The sequence below is a fragment of the Zalophus californianus genome, chromosome 5 (genome assembly GCF_009762305.2).
Source record: "Zalophus californianus isolate mZalCal1 chromosome 5, mZalCal1.pri.v2, whole genome shotgun sequence".
In the NCBI taxonomy this organism is placed as follows: Eukaryota; Metazoa; Chordata; class Mammalia; order Carnivora; family Otariidae; genus Zalophus; species Zalophus californianus.
This window is the reverse complement of record NC_045599.1, coordinates 79,419,297-79,434,334: the sequence shown is the minus strand read 5'-3', so window position 1 is coordinate 79,434,334 and position 15,038 is coordinate 79,419,297. Positions and strand designations below refer to the sequence as shown.

Sequence of the window (15,038 nt, the reverse complement as noted above, 5' to 3'; positions counted from 1 at the left end):
GTTTACATAGTATCTGTGTTTCTTTTCCCCACTACAATAGCAGAGTTGAGTAGACATGACAAGGACTATATGGCCCACAAAGCCTAAAATATTTACTATATGGCCCTTTACAAAAAAAAAGTTTGCCAACTTTTGATTGCTTTTGAAATGGAAGTACTTAAAGGAACTTTTTATTTTTAAACAGTTTAAAGATTTTCAAATAGAAGGGTTTTTTTTCCCCCTTTTGCCATAAGCACTGTGATTTTCTGAAGTGGACAACAGACAAAAATCTGTGGCGGCTTTCTCACAATGGGTTTGCCACCAGAACACAGGTGTTGTGAAAACCACCAGTAAAACTACACCAAAATGGTAAAGGGAAAGACTCACATCAACCTTGTCATCACTGGACATGTAGATTCAGGCAAGTCTAACGCTACTGGTCATCTGATCTACAGATGTGGTGGGATCGACAAAAGAACTATTAAAAAATTTGAGAAGGAGGCTGCTGAGATGGGAAAGGGCTCCTCAAGTATGCCTGGGTCTTGCATCAACTGAAAGCTGAACGTGGTATCACCACTGATATCTCCCTGTGGAAATTTGAGACCAGCAAGTATTATGTGACCATCATTGATGCCCCAGGACACAGAGACTTTATCAAAAACACGATTACAGGCACATCTCAGGCTGACTGTGCTGTCCTGATTGTGGCTGCTGGTGTTGGTGAATTTGAAGCGGGCATCTCCAAGAATAGGCAGACCCGTGAGCATGCCCTTTTGGCTTACACACTGGGTGTAAAGCAACTAACTGTTGGTGGTAACAAAATGGATTCCACTGGTCCACCCTACAGCCAGAAGAGATAGGAGGACACCATTAAGGAAGTCAGCACTTACATTAAGCAAATTGGCTACGAACCCCAACACAGTAACATTTGTACCAATTTCTGGTTAGAATGGTGACAACATACTGGAGCCAAGTGCTAACATGCCTTGGTTCAAGGGATGCAAAGTCACCTGTAAAGATGGCAATGCCAGTGGAACCACACTGCTTGAAGCTCTGGATTGCAGCTTGTCCAACTGAAAAGCCCTTGCATCAACCCTTCCAGGATGTCTACAAAATTGGTGGTATTGGTACTGTCCCTGTGGACCAAGTGGACACTGGTGTTCTTAAACTTGGCATGGTGGTCACTTTTGCTCCAGTCAATGTTACAACTGAAGTAAAGTCTGTTGAAATGCACCGTGAAGCTTTGAGTGAGTCTCTTCCTGGGGACAATGTGGGCTTCAATGTCAAGTATGTATTGGTCAAAGATGTTTGTTGTAGCAATGTGGCTGGCGACAGCAAAAATGACCCACCAATGGAAGCAGCTGGCTTCATGGTTCAGGTGGTTATCCTGAACCATCCCGGCCAGATCAGTGCTGGATATGCACCTGTGCTGGATTGTCACATAGCTCACATTGCTTGCAAGTTTGCTGGCTGAAGAAGAAGACGGATCGTCATTCTTGAAAAAAGCTGGACGATGGTCCCAAGTTCTTGAAATCTGGTGATGCTGCTATTGCTGATATGGTTCCTGGCAAGCCTGTGCGTGTGGAGAGCTTCTCTATTCTCCTCTGGGCCGTTTTGCTGTTTGTGACATGAGACAGATGGTTGCTGTGGGTGTCATCAAGCAGTGGACAAGAAGGCAGCTGGAGCTGGGAAGTCACCAAGTCTGCCCAGAAAGCTCAGAAGGCTAAATGAATATTATCCCCAATTACCTGCCCCCCACTACTTAATCGTAGTGGAAGAATGGTCTCAGAACTGTTGTGTCAGTTGGCCATTTAAGTTTAATAGTAAAAGACTGGTTAGTGGTAATGATGCATTATAAAACCTTCAGAAGGAAAGGAGAATGTTGTGTGGGCTATTTGTTTTTGTGTGTGTGTGGCAGTTTTAAGTTACTAGTTTTTAAAATCAGTACTTTTTAATGGAAACAACGTGACCAAAAATCTGTCACAGGATTTTGAGACCAATTAAAACAACAGTTTAATGAGGAAAAAAAAAAGCTATGGCTGAAAGTGTGATTCTAAGGATGGTACCAAGTGGTAGGCGATTTGGTACTGTTGGTTTATGCTTGCATATACTTTGTTGCTCTCTCAGCTGACTTATATGCATTCGCCTTCAGTATAATCAAGTTAGGTATGCCTTAATAATTCTGTATCTTACAACAGGCATGTACTAGAGGTGCAGTTTATTTTTGAGGCAAAAGTTGTACCTTCTCTACCTTAAAATTTGTGGAGTCTATTCATAAACTGTATAAATGCATAATGACCTGACCCATCTCAACTGGTCCAGTATGGGAGCTACTAGCTGTATGTGGCTATTGTCACTTGAAATGAGGCTAGTCTGAAGTGAGATACACCAAAGATTCAAAGTACACAACTGATTTTAGAGTTACTGTGAGAAATAAAAGATATAAAATATGGCCGTGATAAGTTTTTAAATATTTATTAAATGTTGAAGTGATAATATTTTGGATATATTGAATTAATAAAAATTGAAATAGTTTTTACTTTTTTTTCAAACTTAAAAAAATGGATACTAAAAAATTAAATTTACATTTTTGGCTCACATTGTATTTTTAGTAAACAATGCTGACACAGAAATTACAGAAAAACAGCATGACTGAAGATTAAAATAAACTCTGATAGAATTTAAAAGTATTTTAAGTATTTTATTTTTGTAAGACAGGCAAAACCATATTTGTTATTTTTATGTTATTAGAGAATACTAGAGAATAGAAATAATGAACATAAATTATGAGTATGTACGTATTATTGAACAAACATATAATTTGTATTTTTGTTGATAAAATGTGAGTCTGAAAAAATTACATATGTAGGATTAATTATTAGATACTAACAGCTTCTTACTCTCTGTACATGATTTTAAGAATTCCTCTATGCAGGGAGCATAGAGAAACATGCAGAGAGTTTGATAGATACTTAAAAAAAAAAAAAAATCCTTCTGGGTGCACCTGGGAGGCTCTGTCAGTTAAGCATCTGACTTCAGCTCAGGTCATGATCTCAGGGTCCTAGGATCCAGCCCCGGTTTGGGCTCCCTGCTCGGTCCTTCTCCCTCTGCCCTTCCCCCTGCTCGTGCTTTCTCTTTCTCTTTCTCTTAAATAAATAAATAAAATCTTTAAAAATAAAATAAATGAATCCTGTTTTTTATTCAGGTAAGTCTAAGTATATACAAATGTCTCAACATTGTAGGTATAATTGAAATAAACTTTTTATTTCATCTATTTTCAAAGTCTTTGTCTTATGAAATTTCTTATGGTGAAAAATATAAATAGAATTTTTCTTTCTTTTCATTTTGTATGTTATCATACCAGAATTGATGTCTACAAAATGGGCGTGATGGTTGAAAGAGAAACTGTTAAGAGGTTCCAACCAAATGGCACTCTTTCAGATTTGATTGCTTAATTTATGCTAATTTCTACTTTTAATTTAAATGTACCAATAATGCCTGAAATGAATAGTAATACACTTGCACTTTTCCTTCTAAATGAAAGCAAAAGTCTGGAAAGCATAATGAGTTCAGTACACAGTTTATATAATTCCATTCACATCTCCATTAATTTAGTATATGTGTCATCAGTGTGTCATTTTTGAGAAAGAAAAGGTAGCTGTTAGGATATGAAATTATGGCCTCGTATTCCATATACCTCAGCTTACCAAGTCAATAAGAAAGCAATACTTTTAGCTGCCTTTGGAACCTTTGTGGTTCAAAGCGGGTATTTGTCTATTAGAAATGAACAGATATCAAACAGCCCTTAGAAAGTGTTCCAATAATTTCTGTGCACCATGACTTTTGGTGAACAGATAACATATGGATCATGAAGTATATTTTAAGAATTTAAGAATAGACCCATAACGCAGTGTGTATACTTCAGACATTAAGAAGTCCCTGGCTGACTGTCAAATGCTTTGTTTTACTTTGGATATTTCAGAAGAACAGCATTTGTATTCTGCAAGATTCTTCACTGTTTATATTTTAGTTTATATAATTTAAAATTTGAAATTCTTAGTCAATGCTCACAGAGAATATATTGAGAACACTTAATTATATTTATTTTAGATCATAAAATATATATCTAGACACTGATAAAGAATTAAAACAAGAGTAGATTTTGCAAGTGTGTAGTTAAACGCAAACACATTATTTTTAGAATTTTAGATGTTTTCCTAGTGGGAAATTGAGTAAAAGGTTAATACAGGGATCTCTCTGTATTATTTTTTACAATTGCACGTGAACTTAAAATTATCTCAAAATAAAAAATTTAATTAAACTTAACACTAATAGGAAAGTCCAGCAAGATAAAATGCAAAATCAACAAAGAAAAATCAATAGCTTACCTATTTACAAATAACCAATTAGAAATATTTCATCTATAATAGCACCAGCAGCAATAAAATGCTATGGAAGAAATCTATTAAGTAATATTTAATATTAAGAACTTAGGAAAATATAACACTTTGAATAAATTAAAACAAAACATGAATAAATGGATAAATGATGATCACAAATACTAGAAGACTGTATTACAAATAAATCAACTCTCTCCAATTTAAGCTATGAATTCAGTGTGATTCCAATAAAAAAAAAAAAAATCCCAATGCGCTTCCTGCTCAGAGGGGAGTCTGCTTCTCCCTCTCCCTCTTCCTCTCCTCCCACTGGTGCTCTCTCTCTCTCGCTCACTCTCTCTCAAATAGATAAATAAAATCTTAAGAAAAAAAAAATCCCAAAGTGGTAAACTGTTAGACCAAAACTACAAACTTTCTAAATACTAAAAGGTATACTGTGAGAGAAAGAGAAGAATAATATAGATCACATAGTAAAAAATATATATATACAAAACACAAATATACATACATATGAAAATGTATATCTATAAAATAATATGACAGAAGTGAAGCCCAAATATTGGACATATCAATAAATATAAATGGGCTTATGAAATCTTCAGGATATATTAAGAGAAAGAAACAAAGTGAAATAAAATATGCTGAGTATGCTATCACTTTTATGCATAAACACATTTGTTTACACTAAAATAAAACAATAGAAGGATGAAGCATAAAATTACAAATATTAATATTGATAAAGGTAGAATTAAGGTGGACAGAGTGGGTAGAAGTTAGAATTCTTAGACTGTACCATGGTTTGTAGATTTGGAGTCCTTTCTCTAGAGAAGATATGTAAGTATTTTAGGTAATTATAAAACTGTTAAATAAAAATATAGTAAAAAATGAGCTTAAATTTTTGTCTAGCTGGTGACATAACTATGCAAGTAGGAACTGTTCTAAAAAACTAAGGCAGAATGATCTTATCATACATCATTAGAGAATATACTGAGAACAAAAAGTATGGAAAAAATTCCAGTGTTTTCAATTTATCATGGTGGCTATTTTGAGATTACTGAGTATACAGTGTTGGGTAAAGCAAATGGGTGATTTTTGCTTTAAGAACCAGGACTTTTGGCTTGAGAGAAAGTATATCTAGATATAAGGTCAGTAAATCTAGGATTCTGAACTGAAGTTATCAGTATGAACTGAGATAGACATTTTTGTTAAAAAACCATTTCTAGCTGTGTCTGCTCTAAGCCTATAGGAACAATGACCAGCCCAGTAACAACAATTTTTTCTAGTGCCCAGATTGTGGTTTCTAAACATAATTTTCCACTAAAAGGAAACCAGAGCAACTGGGGAAAATGGCAGATTCCAGGTCTGGGTCATTGGTACATCAATGGTATATTCCAGGGAATGTACAAATTAATTATACAACTTCTTGTTACATTAGAAAGCAAAAATGATATGAAAGATTAATCTGATCATATATAAAGACCTAAAGAGATCACGTGAATAGGTTTCTACTGGTCAAAGAAGCTACAGTAATAAATTAAAACACACACACATATATATATATATGTATTACTAGTTAATATATCACTCACACATTCACCCATAGTGACAATTTCCTAGCCAGTTAGGAAATACCATCCAGTTTATACTTCAGTGTTTCTGCATCTTTCATACTTAAATTGTCCTAATTCTAATTGAGGGTTACTGTATCCTTTTAGTAAAAAGAAAAACATTTAGTAATTTTTTTCAGTAATCTGTAACCTGAAATTATCCTTCAGTCAGAATCAAACTGCTTCTTAAATAGGGTCTATTATCTTTCTTTATCTTTCTACAGAATAGTTGAATTGTTTTTTCAGTGTGATTCTGTGGAACCTTGCAAGCACAGGCATGCAAAACGCTCACTGTTCTTTGTTCATAATATGCTGGGTCATATGATGGGTCTCTCTTAGGCACCCAAATAAGCACCTCCAGGTGGTGCTAAAGCATTTTGCATCCTGTGCGGCAGTAAGCAGTCTATCTGGGGACTCCTACTGTAAAATGCCAGATAGACAGCTATTTACCTAAAGTCTTTAACAATGAAGAGGGAATTAACTCAAGCATCTACCATTATTTAAGAAGCCTTTAATAACCATAAGAAGATTGCTATAAACCTGGCTAAATTCCCTAAAATTAGAATTAATAGAGTTCTGACTACTTTGGAAAAGGAATCTTGAAGAATAGAAACTGAAATCTGATCAGGATTTTCCTAATTTGTTAACTAAAGCAGTAAACATCTTGAGTGCCTCTCAGAATTCATGAGAAAATTGGGATATCGCCATTCTTTGAAACCCCCGGTGTCTTAAAAATGAAGAGCTACCACAACAAGGTAACTAATAACATTGTGATATGATTTACAGGCCTATATTAACCAAATGCAAATTTTAACACAAGAACAATTCCCTGGCTATACAAATAAAAACTTCTTTGCTTTGTTAATGGCAAAAGGCTGCATCTGAGGCCCTTTGTTGATGGCAAAGACCCATGGTGGTCATTAGCATGTGCTTTACCTGGCAGCCTAGGACCCAAGTTTACTCTCCATTTTGCTGCTTACTTGAGAATATGTCACGGGACAAGGGGTCCAGTCTCTCTTGCAATCAGCTTTTCTATTATGAGCCTGTTATAAAATATTTGGCATGCTTTAAAGGAACTGAATCATAACATCTCTTCCGTTCAAAAAATGTATGATGTAGGATAATTCTTCTGCAAAGGGCCTGCTCCTCTGGCAAACTCTCACCCTGGGTGTGGACTCTCATCTACTTACTTTATCCCTCCCTCTTCATTATCACTGAGTGGGCCTAGGCCTCTTGCAACTGTGTGAAGCATTTGTCACTCTAAATGTCTCCTGAAAATCTTCAGGAAAATCTGACTCTTGAGTATACCTGAGTCTGAAGGAAGGACCTTGGGCACTTAACCATTTCTCCTCTGATTTCCATGTAAATGACTATGTTTGATAAAATGATATGAGGTCATTCCAGTTAGCAAAAAATATATTTTAAAACCTGTTTTTGCCTACTAATTATTTATGATGTAAAATAATAGGATGATTATATTTTGATAATATTATTTAATTGATGTTTCAAGAAAAAAAGGTTAGAATTAAGCATAAGGCATTGATGATCCCAGTTTGGGGGGATTTTGGGTTTTTTATTTTTGGCCCATTAAGTAATGTCATTTATGAGCAATATAGTTGCGGAAGCAAATTAATCATATTTAAGGAAGGGACATTAAAATATATCATTTAGAATAAAAGTAATTATGATTCTGGAAATCAGGTAGGATAATTGGTATTTAATTTTCAGCAGTCATGACCACCACTACTATCTAGAGAAATTTTCAACCAATCAATAAAGCACACATAACATTGTTAGCTCATAGTCCCTTTGCCCAATCATTTCCTGAGGGGATATTAGAGTCACTAAGGACACAGAGAAGCCTCTGTTACAAACAATATTAAGTCCTGATTTAGAAATGTTCTGCAGATAAAAAGTTAAACTAGATTCAAATACTTGATACTTGTTTCAGATAAATAGGTTTAATCAGTTGGATTCAATCTATGATCAATAACACTTTTTTTTCCAATCTAGAATAAATTTTAGCCATTGCACTATGTAATATCAAACTTTGAAAAATACCTGTTTCTTCTACTTTTGATTTGCCAGGGTATTAAGATAAAAAGGCAAGTATAGTAGTCCTTGATTTGTTTAGGTAACTCTAATATGTCAATGTCATGAAAAAATTCAAGTCCTAGCCCCAATGAAGGAAATAGGACTTACATATACCTCCTGCAAACAAGAAGTTCAGAGATTTTTAGTTATTTTGAATTCTTAACTAGTTCTTTTTAATGACAAGGAGAGTTATATACAATAAAAACATAATTGCTGGAATGAATAAAGTTAAGCCTAAATCTTTGGGCGTATTAATTCCTTAGAATAATAATAATTTCCTTAGAATAAACTTTAGAAGCAGAATTATGCATATTTTAATCAATGAATACAAACGGATGAAGCATGTGCCTGAAAATTTTAGTTATTTTATGTTCCCCCTAGATTGTATGAAGTAACTATTTCTGTATACAAAGGGTGGGCATTTTTTTGGACATATTTTTTGGGTCTGGACAATATACCAGAAAATAAATAAAAGAGCTTTAAAAAAGGTAGAAGATGTTTTCCTGTTATTAATAATATGTTGCATCTTGGGGAAAGGAGATATGTTGTAGAGTATGCATTGCATTCAGAGGCTGTGCTAATAACTGTAAAGAATTTATATAAAACTAAAGGGGAGGGAAAAATCACGCACTTTAATAGATTTGCCTTATACCGCATGGATGAGCAAAGGGATAGTAGTATGCCTTTGTTTTAAGTTGATACACGAGTACATTTTGATGGATGAAATAAGCTCTGCTAAATATTGTAAGCATGAAAAATTGAAAAAAGGTATTTAGCTGTGTGGTTCAGAGCTCTGAAAATGAAGAAATTTTATCAGTAGTTATTATCTCATTCTATATGAGGGAAATAAACCAGATATGAGACTATAAATACTGGATTGTGTTAATGTGAAGAACAGCAAAATTAGTGTATTTAATTCTCAGATGTGCAGCTTTGTTATAAACTGCATTTAGTTTTAGTTTGGTTTACTATCCTAGAATATATTTTAATTATTCAGAGCTCAATATTGATGAACTAGAAAGTCTTTTTTTTGTTATCTTAATTTGACATAAATCCGTACTAACCCCATTTTCCAATTTTCATTGTATTGAAATAAGAATAGGAATTGTGTGACGTGAGGCAGTAAAAAGAACATAAGAGTTTGGAATTAGAGAAGTTATTAACTGTCAATCTTATGTGTAAATTTGGTCAATTTTATATGTAAAACACCTTATTAATATCTTTTATCTTACTAAGATTTGTCTATAAATGAGAGCAGGTAAAGATGTATGATTCTTAATTGTTGCAAAACTGTATAGTTCAAGGTAGGGTAACTGGTATAAATTGAAAAGAAATTCAGTGAGTTAATACAATAAAAGCTTATTTCTTGCTTATGTCACAGACATGAGTCATTGGGTTGGGGAACATCTATTGGCTTTGCCATCCCCTAGTATGTCAGAATCCTCTGCTGGCTGGGAGACAGAAGCAGAGCGTGAAGAATCAATCAAGGGGGTGGTTTAATGAGTTAGGACTGGATGTTTCATAAATCACATTCATCCACATTCCACTAGCCAGACTTAGTCATATGGCCACATATACAGATAGATTAGCTATGCTCAACAGAAAGAAACAGTTTTGGTGGCCATCTAGCTAGTCTGCTCATTGATCCCTAAGTGACCTAAGCCACTTTAATTGACCTAAATAATCTATACCAATTGACCTAGCCTTTTCTGCTTTTTTTAAAAGATAGATGTTAGTAGTAGTCTATAATCATAATAACAAGTAAGGACTACATGTTTCTATTCCTGTTATTCTTATCTTTGTTTCCCCTGTATTTAATGTCTTCTATCTATTTTAAGGATTTTATTTATATAAGTAGTTTTTTAAGAATTTGATAATGATGTGTCCTAGTGTTATTTCCTTGTTTTATTTTGTTTGGGGTTTGTTGAGCTTCTCGGATATGTAGATTTATAGTTTTCATTGAATCTGGACATTTTGGGTTGTTATTCCATCAAATGATTTTTCTCTGCTCCTGGCTCCTATACTTCTAGGACTACAATTATGTGTACAGTAGAATGCTTGCTATTACCCAATAGGTCATGATATATATCTGCTTTTTTCCAGTATTTTTTTCTCTTTCATTTTGGAAATTTTCAGTTGTTATATCTTCTAATTCACTTATCTTATTTCTGCAGTGTCTCAGCTGCTATTAATCTTTTCCAGTTAAATTTTCATTTTAGTTATTAAACTCTGTACCTCTAGAACTCCATTTGGTTCTTCTAAAACATTTTCTACTTAACTCCTCATTATATTGATGTTTCTTTTTAAACACTTGAAGATAGTTATAATAGCTATTTTAACATCTTTGCCTTCAAATTTCATCATCTCTGTTTGTGCAGTTGTTTCTATTGACTGATTTTTTCTCCTAGATGTAGGTCACATTTTCCTGCTTCTTGGAATATCTGGTAGTATTTTACTGGATGTTGAACATTTTGATTCTTGCATTGTTGAATGTCTAGGTTTTGTTGTCTTCTTTAAAGAAAATTGGATTTTGTTTTGATAGATAGTTAGTTTAGCTACAGTTAGTTTTATCCATGCACGGCTTGTTTTTAAACTTTGTTTATATGAGTCTAGGGTTGTCTTGATCTTTGAATAATTTAATCCCACCACTAAAAAATTAACCTTTGGGATCTCAAACATCTCCCATTCTTGAGTGAGCTTTGAAATAATTTAACTCCTAAATCTGCAGTTGCTCTTTTCTAGCCTTTGCAGATTTCTTGGGTTTTCTATCCATGTAGCTCTTTCCTCTCTAGTACTCTGCCCTGCTTCAGTCATTGAACTCTGATTTTTGGCTTCTTGAATAAGCAAACTGCATGTTTTGCTTGGGATGCAAATGCTTTTTGCTCCAATGTGCAGAATGTCCCTCTGGAAAAAAAGCTGGTCAATTATAGAACTAAATTCATCTGCTTTGATTTTCTCAGAGACCACATTTGTATGTTGCCTGTAGTCCAATGTCTGAAAATTTTTTGATATATATATATATATATATATATAACTAGTATTCTAGTTGTTTATAATGGGGAGGTAATTAAGTTTCTGTTATTCCATCATGGCCGGAAGTGGACTTCTCAATTCAATCATTGTTGTGCCAATTATCTGAGTATCTTTATCTTTAATATTTGTGTTGACATTTTTTTAAAAGATAAGATTTCTTTGTCTCTAAGGGAAGTCAACATTTTTTCTTCAGCTCATGGTCTTGTACATACTAAATAAAAATACTATATATGAAAGATTTGTCTGTTTAAGTCATTCTTTCTTTTTAAAATTTATTATTTTTTAGATTTAATTTAATTTTATTATGTTCTATTAGTCACCATACAATACATCATTAGTTTTTGATGTAGTGATCCACGATTCATTGTTTTCATATAACACCCAGTGCTCCGTGCAGTTCGTGCCCTCCTTAATACCCATCACCGGGTTTCTTATAGATTCTCCTTCCAACATAATCTCAGTGTTCTCACTTTTTCCAATTAGCCTCTAATCCTATTCCTCCTGCTCATTTTCTGGCTATGAGATGAAGGCATGGATAATATACTAATTAAAAATATAATAAATATCAATTTTAGATAGTCTTCTCATGGGTGCTCTGGTTACCAGTACTGATAAATGCACACAATTTCAGCTTCTAGAATAGAAGATTTGCTTAATTCACACACTAATCCCAATAGCAGTCATTGTGGCCAATTGATGTTGATGCAATTCTAATCAATCATAAAACAGTTTGATAAAATCAAATCAGATGTGCAGATGATTTTCTTCCTACTTAGTGCTTTTAGATGTTTCTTTGGTCCCTAGTTCATAATACACGCTCCTTTAGGATATTATACTAAATGAACCAGGTTATTGGTGTTTTTTAATTAGTTCATGTGCTAAAATGTTTAACTCTATTTCTTTTTTTAATTGTTATTATGTATGTTTGTATATATAATGGGGAAGGTAATTGTTTCCCCCCAAAATAAGAAAGTGGATTATTACATATGTTTTCCTTTAGTGGAGTTAATTCTTTGAATTAATCTTTAAGAATTAAAGATTAAGAAATCTTTAGGAATTAAAAATTAAGAGCGGCGCCTGGGTGGCTCAGTCGTTAAGCGTCTGCCTGCGGCTCAGGTTACGATCCCAGGGTCCTGGGTTTGAGCCCCCATCAGGCTCTCTGCTGGGTCCTGGGATCCAGCCCTGCATTGGGCTCCCTGCTCCGCGGGAAGCCTGCTTCTCCCTCTCCCACTCCCCCTGCTTGTGTTCCCTCTCTCGCTGTGTCTTTCTCTGTCAAATAAATAAATAAATAAATCTTAAAAAAAAAAAAAGAATTAAAGATTAAGAAATCTTTAATTTCTGTATGCTCTACTTATATTTTGGTTGGCCAGTTGCAGATATGATTTGTTAGATTACATTTATTTCTTTATATTCCATCGACTCCCCAAAAGATTTGAGGGGACTAGTATCAGGTATAAGATGATGCCAAATACTGGTTTTTGAAAGCAATGAACTTGTCATTAGCTTCCTTTTCATTTCTTTTGTTTTTTTTTCTTTCTTTCTCCCAAAGGGTACATAAACAAGTAACATTAATTCTACTAGTATTTACTGAGTACCTACTGTCTGGTAGGAACTGTTTTATATGCTGGAAAGTTAGCCATGAATAAGAATTTTGCTCTCATGGAGCTCACCTTCTATTGTCAGGAGATGGAACAGGAAAAACATGCAAGCAAGTAAACACATGAACAGGTAAGAAATTAAGGTAGCAATAAAAACCATAATATAAAATAGAGTAGGGAGACGTGTCAATGTAACTTCTTTAGAAGGCAAATACTTGCTAAGTGAAAATTAAGCTGAAATGTGGATAACAAGAAGTTAGGTATGTGAAGTTAAAATGGAGTAAAAAGCTCGTGCAAAGGCCTCAAAGCAGGTGTGTTCCAGGAGCAACCATTCCTCTCCCCAAGCAAATAGAGGGAGAGAAAGTACAAAATTTGGTGTGGCTGTGTGGAGCATTATGGGACAAGTGGTGAAAGCAGAGGACATATCATACGAGGCTTTGAAATCTGTCTTCCCAAACACTCTTTTAGACACCTTTGTAATTTAGAAAATACTTTATTTTTAGGATATGTTAGTGTGAAGCTTTGACTTTTTCATATGCAATATATAGATACCATTTTCTTCTTTATGGCTGCATTTTCTTCGGTTGTTAATCTACATCCAATTTTGAGTGTCTTGAGACTCTGTGACCTGATGAACACATTTATATATATTTCCCAGTCACTTCTTGGCTCATTTGCACCTGCCAAAAATGGTGAGCATTGGACAGCTGGGCACCTTACTGATCCTTATTGTCTAATCACCTTTCACACTGGGTTGAAAGGTTTATGATGAGTGACTGCAGTTCTTAAGCCTATAATCAGAGTTTGGTTCTTGTACTTTAATGAGTATATAACCAGCCAGTTTGTAGGCATATTGCACATGCCTATTAGCAGTTCTAAGCTTCTAAAGGATTGGGACAGTTTAGCATTAACAACCCTAATATTGCTGCCACAATGGCGAGTGTGAAGATGCTTATTACATTGCAGCTGCTGATGAAAAAAGCAGAGATGGTCAAAATCCCAAGTGTAACACCAGCTGTAAATGACTCTATATTAAGAAAGTGTTTTTTTTTTTTTTTCCAGAACAGCTATGAATGGAGAAAGTAGAACACTTTTGTGTCCATCTGTTTGTGGCACAGCTTAGAAAAATATTTTTAAATGATTTGAGAACGAATTTTTGGGTCTCTTCCACAGTTTTATTATTTCATAATTTGCCAGCCATTTAGAACACTTTGAATGCAATTGGTTTAGATAGCTCATTTATATTAGTTTTGGAATATTCACATATCATTCCAAAGGGCAGCATCCTATTCCTGCAAGCTTACTTCGTAACTCCTGTTAGTGCAAAGAAGCAAACTGCCCCACACAGACCCATATGAGCTATTTGCATCATCATGCTCTGAAGTCTGTGGTCATTTTTCTTCCTCTCAGCTGACAAAACAGATAAGTTTGTATTGATGATGTGAACAATTAAAGAGATAAGTGAAATTAGAATATTTGAAGGGCATGCCACCTTCTAGATAAATCCATTAGTGAAGCTTTCATAAAATCCTGTCTATCAACATCAGGCAAGATTGGACAGAAATCCTAAGAATCTCTCATTTTCAGCTGCCAAAAGGTAAATATTGCTTCAAGAAATTGATATCTGTGTCAGGAGGGTCTCAGCAGGGTGGTCGCTGGACTGGGGTTGGAACTGTGTGTTCACCAAGTTGCTCCATGCTCTGGGCATGTGCCAGGGGTAGGACGTCCCCTGAATGTCCCCACTCATTTGCTTCTGGTTGCAGCATGATACAAGAAGAAACAAACGGAACCATACAGGAACAGGAAGAGAATCTCCCCTCCCCTGTAATACCGTTTTAGGGTTCTCTAAAAAGAAAAAAAGCTTAACATTGTATTCACTTGCAAAGGAGAATTGCTTACATGGTCTAGCACCATTGTCACAAATCAGACAGTGAAGGATATATTTGGATCTGAGAGGCAATAAATTGATAACTGTCCCAAAGATAAGTAGAAGATAAATTGGCAAAGGAAAATGATAATCTTAATTTCTCTTTGACTGAGAGAAATATGTAGATGTCTATAAACGTCACTATTTGTATCTTCTGTTTTCCCCACTAATACAACAATTTAATTCCAATTTAATTGGAATTTGATCCTGAGGCAGTAATGCTGTGTGAAAATTTCCATTGACTTTGGCCCTTACTTTTCTTCATTCTGCTCCCCCCACCTGCATGCGGGGTGTATGCACGTATATACACATAACTGAATTCTAATCCCAGTTTTGCCAGATTATTAGGTTCGTAATTCTCTAAAACTTCTGCCTATTTGTAAAGTAGGAATTAAAATATGTG

At 34.6% G+C, this 15,038-nt stretch overlaps 1 pseudogene; it reads left to right on the top strand.

Annotated features, from left to right (window-relative positions):
- Positions 1-345: 345 nt before the first annotated feature.
- The window catches only part of LOC113929742, a 29,580-nt pseudogene continuing 14,887 nt past the window's right edge, over positions 346-15,038 (top strand).